The following is a 10,855-nucleotide window of genomic DNA, read 5'->3' as shown; positions in this document are numbered from 1 at the left end:
ATCAAATGACTCCACCCCTCACAGCCTCAATGACTTCCCCTGGAAAATGGGTCCACTCCAGGCCTCCCCAGAGCAGAGATGAACAGGAGCAGAGCATCCCAGGACCACTGCCAGGGATGTGCACAATGTCCTTGCAGTGAAACTTGAGCTGTCGCTCGGGTTCCCCACCCCACCCCTGGAAGCCGGCTAAGACCTTAGTCCAATTGGGATTCAAGCTAAATCTGGAATCACACAGACAGGATCTGACTTCCCCCCCACCTGTGTGACCTGGAGCAAGATACTTACCCTCTCTGAGTCTCAGAGAGTTCACCTGCAAAACAGGGCTAATAAAGCCTATTCTTAGAGGTCCTTGAGAGAATTAAACCACTGTACGTAACCCATTTAGGGCTCTCCCTGACTCTGAGCCTAAGTTGGCTTCTGTAATCTTTCCAATTATGGATGCGGCTCTATTGCCAAGGTAATTATTTCGGAATGGAGTGGTTCACCGAGGCTGAGCCACATCGCCATCTCTGGCTGGCCCAGTTATTTCCTTCCAATCTGCGTCACCTTTTTTAAAAACACATTATACTTCAATTTTTTTCTGATTACATAAGTAACACATGCTCATTGTAGTATATTTGGAAACCACAGAAAAGCACAAAGAAGCAAATAAATATCACCCAGAGATAAACACTGGTAACACTTTGGCTTATTTTCTTGCTGTCTGTATTCTGCGCTGTATCCACATATGTGTATATATATAAATATTGCCGGTCCTCCCTTAATTTGGGTCATGTGGTATTGCATGGTATAAATCAGATTATAACCCGACTTTCCCACTTGATAAATCGTGGGCATTTTCTGTAAAATGAAACATCCTTCCGTAACATGATTTTTAATCATTTCCTGGCATTCCATCTGATAGAGGTTTTCTATTTTGTGACTACATCCTACTTATTTATCCATTTCCCCTAGTATGGCTTCTCCTCGCCCCAAATTTTATTACTATAACCAAATCTGTGATGGATATTCTGTGTTTAAATCTTTGTAGACCTTTTATATTACTAGACTAAATTCTTCAAGGTGAATGAATTCCTGCTTGAGAAGATACCTATTATTTTTTTAGAATTTTTTTCACAATGCCTTTATTTATTTATTTACATTTATGTGGAGCTGAGGATCGAACCCAGTGCCTCACACATGCCAGGCAAGGGCTCTGCCACTGAGCTACAGCCCCAGCCCTGATACACATATTTTTGAAGTAGGGATTTTTGCATCCAGGATTTCTGGGGCATATGATCAATTTACACAATTATATAATTATTATTTTTATGACATGATTTCCAATTGTTTGGTTGTTGACTACCACTCTCTTGAGAAACTTTACCAATTTGCATCATTTCCAATTAGTGTATGAGCATCCTATTTTCTCACACCATGCCAACAGTGACTACTGGCATTTTGTTTTAAATAAAACTTCCTCTAGTTTTTAAAACACAAAAAAAATCAAAGGGAACTCATTCCATACTCAATTCCACCACAAAGTTGCTGTGTGACCTTGGGTGTGTTATTGTCCACTAGACTTCGGTATCGTTATCTATCAGATGAAGGGATGAACTTAAATCTTCTGATTATTTTGGTTATAAGTGACAGAAGTCAAATTCAATTGGCTTACAGCAAGAACTAATCATTGATCAACTCATATAGTTGTAAAGTTCAGGGAGAACTTCAGGCACAGCTGCATCCAGGATTCACATGGAATCATCAAGAATTCATTTCTTCTGTGATCAGGGGTTTTGTTTCTGTTTCTGCACTGGAATCTCAAAGCTAATGTTCTCCTAGGGTAGCATCCCCTCTCTTAGACTAGAGTCTCAGGGTTCATTTTGATTGGACTAGCTTGTGTCATGTAACCCTAACAGACCAATCACTGTGGAGAAGGGGCTGGGCTATGCTAATTAATCAGACCTAGACCTCCAAATCGTCCTGCAGTTGGGGAGAGATGTTCACTCAGTGGACACCGGGGGTGGTGTGACCAGAAGCTGGTGGAATTAACACAGTCCTCCTCTAAGGAGTCCTCTACCCATGACCTTCTAGGAGTCTGGGAAACAGGTTTCCCAGAACATTTCCTGCAGAGGCTGTGCATGCCTGGTTTCTCCATGGCCAATGTCTCCTGCCATTAAATTCATGGGTGACTCGTTTCAGTTATCTTTGCTCTGGGAGTAATGGAACAGAGGGGAGGTAATTACCATATAGATTTATAGACCTCTGCTCAACCAACAGGGTCCTTTCCCTGCCAAATCACAAAGCCAGCCTCATAAATATTAATCAGAAGGAAAGAGCAATCAACTCAAGTGGGAGAGGAAATGGCAAATTGCTTTTTCCTCTCTAGGACATAAAAGCAACATTCATTTATTGCATGACCAGAGGCTGGCTGGCACTCTGCCTGTCTCTCCCAGGTCTCAATGATAATAGTAATAGTAATAATAATAACAAAAACAAGGACATTAGCTGCTACTTAGGAAGTACCTACTACCCACTAGACAGAAATGTGGCACTTCACGTACGTGAATTTATCTCCCACTCTGTAGATGAGGAAACCGAGGTTCCGGAAGGTCAGATTACTTTCCCAGGAAAACACAGCCTGTAGGTAATTCGTTGAGCCGGGATTAGATCCTGCCCTCAATATCAGATTCATTTCTTTCTTTGTTTTTCTTTTTTGGTACGGGGGATTGGACCCAGAGGCGCTTAACCACTGAACCACATCCCCAGTCCTTTTTAATATTTTATTTAGAGACAGGGTCTCTGTGAGTTGCTTAGGGCCTCACTGAGTTGCTGAGGCCGGTCTTGAATTCGTGATCCTCCTGCCTCAGCCTCCCGAGCCACTGGAATTACAGGCCTGCATCACTGCGCCTAGCTTTGGGTCCATTTCTGCTTAACAGGCTGAGTAGGATTTCTAGAAGAGGGAGGAAATTGATTGCTCCTTGTGGTTTGGGTTTTGGGGAGTCTATAAATCAGATTTCTGTTTTGCCTTTTAGGTGTCAGCAAGAGGTTCCTGGCTGCTTTTGTAAAGGGTTGTCGCTTTACAGATCTCGAAGCCTGAAGCTCCTGCTCTGGCTTTGGATGGGAGCCAGGTTTATACGTTTTGCCTGGATTTCAGGTTCGTGATCACTTTGCCATATGGCCAGTCTCAGACCCATTTTACAGACAAGAACATTGAGGCCGGAGGGAGGATGTGAGACCTAGGTCTAATTTTCATTCACGTGTTCAATGACTATTGAATGCTTAGTGGACTCTTAGATTCCTCTTAAGCCACTTGGGAGGCTCACAGATAATCTCCTTCTCACTCTGAAACTCAAAGACTGAGACCCGCGGACCCCTGAGGGCCGGGAGATGTGACGCCGTCCACCCAAGCACGCTGAATTCGAGTCACTTACCTTTGTTCCCAAACCTGTTTATGCCAGTTGTACTTGTGATCACGACACAATGTAATTAAGCAAACCAATGAAATAAAATGCATGTGAAGAGAGAGGGGTGTGTTTCTATGAGTAGGAATCTGAATGCTCTAGGAAGATTCCAGAGAGGAGCGTTCTTGGGGGCGGGTGGGGAAGAGCACCTGCTGTCAAACTGGGCGTGGGAGGAGCCTGGGCACCCCTAGGTGGCGTGGCAAGTGTATGTGAAGTCCCTACCGCCAGCACCTGCCCTGTGGAAAATCCCCACTTTCTGTCTTGAGATTAGTGCATCAGTGGACATGGGTTTCAGGGGGGGGAAATGTTAAGGGACTTATTGATTTTTTTTGTTCTTAGTTTTAACCAATTTCCTCAGGGTGGACTGACCAGTTCCTGGTCCTGTGTGTATGGGGTGCACAGCCACCTTAGGGTGCCCCTGGTGACCTGTTGCAGGACTCTGGGGAGATCGGGAGACGCAGCACCTGAACACATGGAAAATGACTTCGCGTTTGCCCCCTCCCCCACCTTCCTTTGAGAGAGACCACTTGCACCTCCTCTGCCCCGCGTCCTCTCTGACACCTCCCAACCCTCCCTCCTCCCCCATCCCATCACTTCCTCCCTCCCTTCCACCCCTGTTCTTCTCCCTCCCTCTACTGCTCAGCCTTTCTTCTCTCCTGTTCGCCCGCTCTCCCCTCCTGCCTACAAATATTAATTGAGCATCTACTATGTGTCACCCTTGGGCTGACTCTGGGGAGATGCTAGCGTCCCTCCTCTCAATCAGCTTATAGACTCATAGCTAATAGAGAAGACAACAGACATTAGCCAATCAGAAAAGCCAGTGATAATCACCAAGGGCTTTAAATGCCATGAAAACAGGAGACAGGAAAAAAGGACTGTGGAGGAGGCTGAGCTGGAGAAACGCAAGGAAGGCTTCCAGGAGGAGGTGACGCTGAAGCGGAAACCAGGGATGAGAAGGAGCTGGTTGGGAGAAAGCTGGGAGAAGACATTGCATAAGGAACCCCATGAGGAAGGGTTAGAAGCAGGGGAGAAAGGGAAGGAAGGCGGCCCAGGGCAGCTGGAGTCTGGAGGATGGGGAGGTCGGTGGGGTCTGGAGGCCAAGATGGGGACTTGGACTTGATTAGAAAGGCGAGAGGGAGCTTGCAAGTGTTCAAGCAGGGAGCCAGTCCTCGCTGCCTCTCATATAATTTAAAAATCAAACCTTTTACTCTGAGATAACTGTAGATTTGTATGAGTTGTAAGAAATAACACAGAGATCCAATGCACTTTGTAGCTGGTTCCCCCTTCCGGGACTATCTTGCAAAACTATGGTACAACATCATGACAGGGATATTGACCTTGGAACCATCAAGATCAGATCATTCCCATCACCACCAGGACCCCTCCTGTTGCCCTTCAGAGTGACTCCATCCTCTCTCTTACCCCACCTCCTCCCTCTCATCCCCATCTCCTCCTTGATCCCTGGCAAATATTCATCATTTCCTCATTTCTATGACTTTGTCGTTTCAAAAGTGTTATATAAACCAAATCATATAGTCCTTGACCTTTTGCAACGGGCTTTCCCTCACTGAGCACAAATCCCTGGAGATTAATCTGAATCGCTGTAGGTATCAATGGTTCACCCTTTTTCATCACTGCATAGCATTCCACACCATGGATATACCACAGGGTGTTCACCATTTACCATCGAAGGATACCTGATTATTTCCAGTTTCTGGCCATTACAAATAAAACTACTATAAACATCCCTGTACAGGTTTCTGTGTGCATTTAAAATGTTTCTTTACCTGAAGTAAATGACTAAGTGCTCAATTTCTGGGTCCTATGGCATTTGCACATTTTATAAGGACTTGTGAAACTTTTCCAGGGTGATCATCCCATTTAATATTGCCATTTGAAATGTATGAGTGATCCAATATCTCTGCATCTTTAGATGCCAATCATGTCTCTATTTTTTTTTTTTTTTAAATTTCAGGCATTCAAATAGGTGGGTATTTAAACCCTCCTTGTGGGTTTAAATCGCATTTGCTGGTGGCTCACGATCTCCAGCAATTTTGCCTGGGTTCATCGCCATCTGTGGATCCTCTTTGGCAAACCATGTTCTTGTACAAAGGCATCTCTCTGCCTTTGTAGATGAGTGAACTCAACAAGCTGGTTCTGACCTGCAAATGATGTTTCATAAATGCTCCTCCAAGGAACAAATTCAGGACTAGGGGCATCATCAAAACTTGAACCTGGCTTTCTCTGAATCAGTGTCCCCTCTCACAGCCCAGACCCTGCCACCCAAAGTATAAATCTTCCCCCGCCTCCCGCACACAGGCACACCGTGGATGGTGTCGGTACATTTCATCTAGAAAGGATTTGATGCCCAGAGACTAGCTCTTGCTACATAATTAGGTCTAGCAAAGCTTATGAATGTCGTCCCAGATTATAATCACTTTTTAATTATATTTACCTTTGTCGGCAGAGAGGTGAGATGTATTATTGGCTCTGGGAGGTAACAATTCAAATCTTCATCCAAAGAGGCAGGCGCCCCAAGGAAGCCGTACAGGCAGGAAAAACATGCCCGGAGAAGAATCAAAGAAATTAAAACAGATCCTCAGACACATCCCTCTGGCTTCTTGACAGTCCTGGATTCTGAAGCCAGGAACCCAGAGGTCTTATGGTTTTCTTCTCCACACACCAGGGACCTGGGAGACTAACAACAGGTCTGTTCCAGAGCACGGACTACCTACTGCATGAAGCACTTCTTATTTCTCATTTAATCTGCACCAATAACCCTGGGCAGTCGCTCCTCTTATTGTCATTTCCCTTTTACATGTACAGAGGTTAATTGAGGCACAGAGAAGACAAGAGACTTGCCCAAGGCCACACAGCCAGGAAGAGGTAAAGCTAGAATTCAAATTCAAGCTCAGCTCTGTCAAGGGTGGTTTAGCATATGCAAATCAATAAATGCAATTCACCATGTAAATAGAATTAAGAACAAAAATCACACCGTCTCCTCTATAGATACAGAGAAAGTCTCTGAAAAATTCAGCCCCCATTCAGGATAAAAGCACTGAATAAATACTGTATTTTCTTTACCCATTCATTTACTGATGGGCTCCTGGGTTGGTTCCGTAACTTGGCTATTGTGAATTGTGCTGCTATAAACATTGACGTACACGAATCACTAGAGTGTGTGGACTTTCATTCTTTGATAAATACCAAGGAGTGGAATAGCTGGGTCGTATGGTGGTTTCATCTATTATCTTTTGAGGAAGCTCCATACTGCTTTCCAAAGTGGTGGTTAAAAATATATGTAATAAACTAGGGATAGAAAGAACTTACCTCAACATCCTAAGAATCCTATATCACAAACCGAAAGTCAGTATCTTATGAATGGGGAAAACCTGAAAGCATATCCTTTAAAATCTGGGACAAGATTTTCACTTTCACCACCCCTATTTAATACAGTATTAGGAATTCTAGCCAGAGCAATTAGACAAGAGAAAGAAATAAAAGAGCTAAGAATAGGAAAGGAAGAAGTCAAATTGCCACTGTTTGTAGATGACATGACCCCATACTTAGAAGATCCTAAAAGTTCCACCAGGACACTGCTAGAGCTAAAAAATTCACTAAAGCTGCTGGTTGCAAAAATCAACCTCCAGAAATCAGTAGCTTTTCTATGCACCAACAGTGAACCTGCTGAGAAAAAAAAATCAGAAAAACAATCCTATTCATAACTGCCTCAAAAAAGAAAAAGAAAAAGAAAAACAAACCAGGAATAAATCTAACCAAGGAGGTGGGAGACCTCTACAGTGTAAACCACAGAACACTAAAGAAGAAGCTAATAGAAGATGGAAAGGTCTCCCATGTTCATGGATAGGCAGGGTTCAAGTGTTTAAGTGGCCATGCTACCAAACACAATATACAAGCTCAATGCGATCCACACCAAAATTCCAATGGCATTCTTCACAGTCCTAAAATTCATTTAGAACAAAAAAGACCCAGAATAGCCAAAGCAATTCTAAGACCAAAAAGCAATGCTGTAGGCATCATATGATCACTACAGAGCTCTAGTAATAGAAACTGCACGGTACTGGCGCCAAAACAGACATGCAGACCAATGTACAGAGCAGAAGACACAGAGACAGACCCACGGAGATACAGTCATCTCTTGATGAAGATGTCAAAAACATTCATTGGAGAAAAGACAGGCATTGTAGCAAATGGTGCTGGGAAAACTGGCTATCCATTTGCAGAAGACTGAAGTGGACCCTGATCTCTCACCCTGCACAAAAGTCAAGTCATAATAGGTAAAAGACCTAGAAATTAGAATCTGCAACTCCTAATGTAGGTCAACCCTCCGGCATAGAGGTACAGAGGATGACTTTCTCAGTAGGACCCTAAAGCTCAGGATGTGAGCCCAAGAGTTAATAAGTGGGATGGCATTGAGTTTAAAAGCTTATGCACAGCAAAGGAAACCATCAAGAATGCGCAGAGAGGACCTACAGAATGGGAGACCATCTTTGCTAGAGGTTCTTCTGACAGAGGATTAATATCCATAATATATAAAGAACTCAAAAAAAGTACTACCAATCCCCCCCCCAAGAGTCCAATTAACAAATGGCAAATGAACTAAGCAGACATGTCTCACAAGAAGAAAAGCAAATGACCAATAAGTACATGAACAAATGTTCACCATCATGAGCAGTTAGGGAAATGCAAATCCCAACCACCCGGAGATTCCATCTCACTCCGGTAAGAACAGCAGCCATTGAGAGTACAAGCAATAACAGATGCTGGAGAGGTCATGGTGAAAAGGGGACTGTGAATCAGCACGACCACCGTGGAAATCAGCAGGAGGCTCCTCAAAAGACCGGGAAGGAACCCCCGTAGGACCCAGCTATCCCACTCTCGGGGATTTACCCTGAAGAATGAACTTCCTCTCGCTATAGTGACATGTGCGTTCCGGTGTTTACAGTAGCCCAATTCACAACAGCAAACTTGGAACCAGCTGGGTGTCCATCATGTGATGGATGGAAAAAGAAAATGCGGCAAATGTTCACAATGGAGTTTTATTTAGCCGTAAAGAAAAATGAAATGGTTATTTGCAGGAAAATGGATGGAGCTAGAGACCATTATGCTCAGAAGCTAAGCCAGACTCAGAAAGGCAAGGGTCCGGTGTCTTCTCTCCTATGAGGAGATTAGAGAGGGAAAAGGAAGCGGGTGTGTGGGGGGTGGCAGGTCTCATGAAAATCCGGGAGAGATCAGTAGAACAGAGGAACGGGACCAGAGGCAGGACAGGGGGAATCCTGGGGCCTGACCTTGACCAAACTGTATTGTTCTATCATGTGCATAAGTATGAACAGGAACAGCAAATTCCACCGGTGTGTATAATTTAATCCACCAATTAAAATGCTTTAAAAAATTCAGTTATGCAACTCAGGAGGCTGAGGCAGGAGGATCAAGAGTTCAAAGCCAGCCTCAGCAACTGAGTGAGACTCTAAGCAACTCAGCGAGACCCTGACTAAATAAAATACAACATAGGGCTAGGGATGTGGCTCCGTGGTCGAGCGTCCCTGAGTTCAAACCCCGGTACACCCAGTCCCCCAACAAAAAGAGCTTTTCAGAGTGCCCAGTGTGCAGTAAGTGCTCAATAAATGTCTTGAAGTCAACAATGGCCGTCAGACATTTATTGGGCAATTACTGCACGCAGGGCACTCTGAAAAGCTCTTTGGAAGCATTCACTGAGTGATTCTCGGAATGGGGTCCCGTGGCCAGCAGCCCCCACCGTCACTCAGAAACTGACAAGAAGGGCAAGCTCTCGGGCCCCCGCGGGCACCTGACCTACTGAGTTGGAAACGCCGGGTGAGGCCCAGCTCTCCAGCGGAGGCTGGAGCTCGGCTTTGAAAATGGCTCTGTGAGGTCTCGGAAGTTGCACGACTGTCCCGGAGCTAGGCACGGACTTCTCCATCTTGCAGATGAGGACGCTGAGGCCGGGAAGGTGACCTCACACGCCCACGGTCACAGAGCCGCTCAGAGGGGTAGAGACTCCCTCTCTGTCCACACCGCTGCCGTCCCCTCTCCTGGCGGGATCCAGGGCGCAGCTGTACCCCACACCCGAGGACTCCTGGAGGGTCTCCTTCAGAGTCGCTCGGCCTCAGTGCAGCTGACCTTTGGGACTAGGTAACTTTCCTGTGGTGGACTCTCCTGCCCTGAAGGAAGTTCAACAGCCTCCTGGGCCTCTACCCCTGGGACACCAGTAGCTCCTCCTTCTCCATTTCATTTGCGACAACCGAAAAATATCTCCAAACACTGCTGAATGTCCCCATGAGAGCAAAATTGTCCCTGACTGACAGATTCTGGTCTACATATATCACCTTTGCTTCTTTCCGGGGTGGAAGGAGACCACATCTGGGTTCCATGACCCCACCCCTTCTCTGCCCTCCCACTGGGTTTATTACACATGAATTCATGTCGGGGGAGAGCTTTTTACACTCTATTTATGTATGATCTATCGAAACGTATAAATGCATTCTACTGTCATGGTCAACTAATATGGAACCAACCTAGATGAGTGGATAAAGAAAATGTGGTGTGTATATATATATATATGATGGAATATTACTCAGCCATAAAGAAGAATGAAATTCTGGCATTTGTTGGTAACGGAGGGAGTTAGAGAGTATCATGCAAAGTGAAATAAGCCAAACCCCAAAACCAAAGGCCGAATGTTTTCTCTGATATGCAGAAGCTAATTCACAATAAGGGGATAGGGGTAGGGAAGAATGGAGTTACTTTATATTAGGTAGAGAGGAAGTGAGCGGAGGGGAGGGGAATATGGGGGCAGGAAGGAGAGTAGAGTGAAATAGACATTATTACCTCATGTACATAGATGACTACATGATGAACGTGATCCTGCAATATGTAAAATCAGAAAAATGAGAGATTACAGTCCATTTATGTATGATCTAATTAGGACAAGTAAAATAACATAATTTTAAAAATTTTAAATTTTTTAAAAATTTTAATTAAAAAATTAAAGTATAACTGTTGTCTCAATTTTTAAACAATACAACTACTATTTACTTGATATTTTTGATCATCCATTAATAATTAAAAAATAAAATTTTTACCAGTTGGGGAAAAAAATCCCTCTGTTCAAATTCCTGTCTTGTCACGGCAGTGTGACTGTAACTCACTGTGCCTCTCAGAACCTCGGTTTCTTCCTCTGTAGGGTGAAGGGGAGTGGAGAGACGGTGGCCACCAAGTGGTTGGAGGATGAGCTTTTCTGGTGGAGTCAGCAGACTCGAGTCCATTTCACACCTCCTTGTTAATGATCTGTGTGGCTTTGGGACAGCCGCTCGTTTTGCTTGATCCTTAGTGTCCTTCTCTGTTCAAGCACATTTATATGCTTCTTTATAATG

The sequence above is a fragment of the Sciurus carolinensis genome, chromosome 8 (genome assembly GCF_902686445.1).
Source record: "Sciurus carolinensis chromosome 8, mSciCar1.2, whole genome shotgun sequence".
Lineage (NCBI taxonomy): Eukaryota > Metazoa > Chordata > Mammalia > Rodentia > Sciuridae > Sciurus > Sciurus carolinensis.
This window is presented reverse-complemented; position numbering follows the sequence as displayed.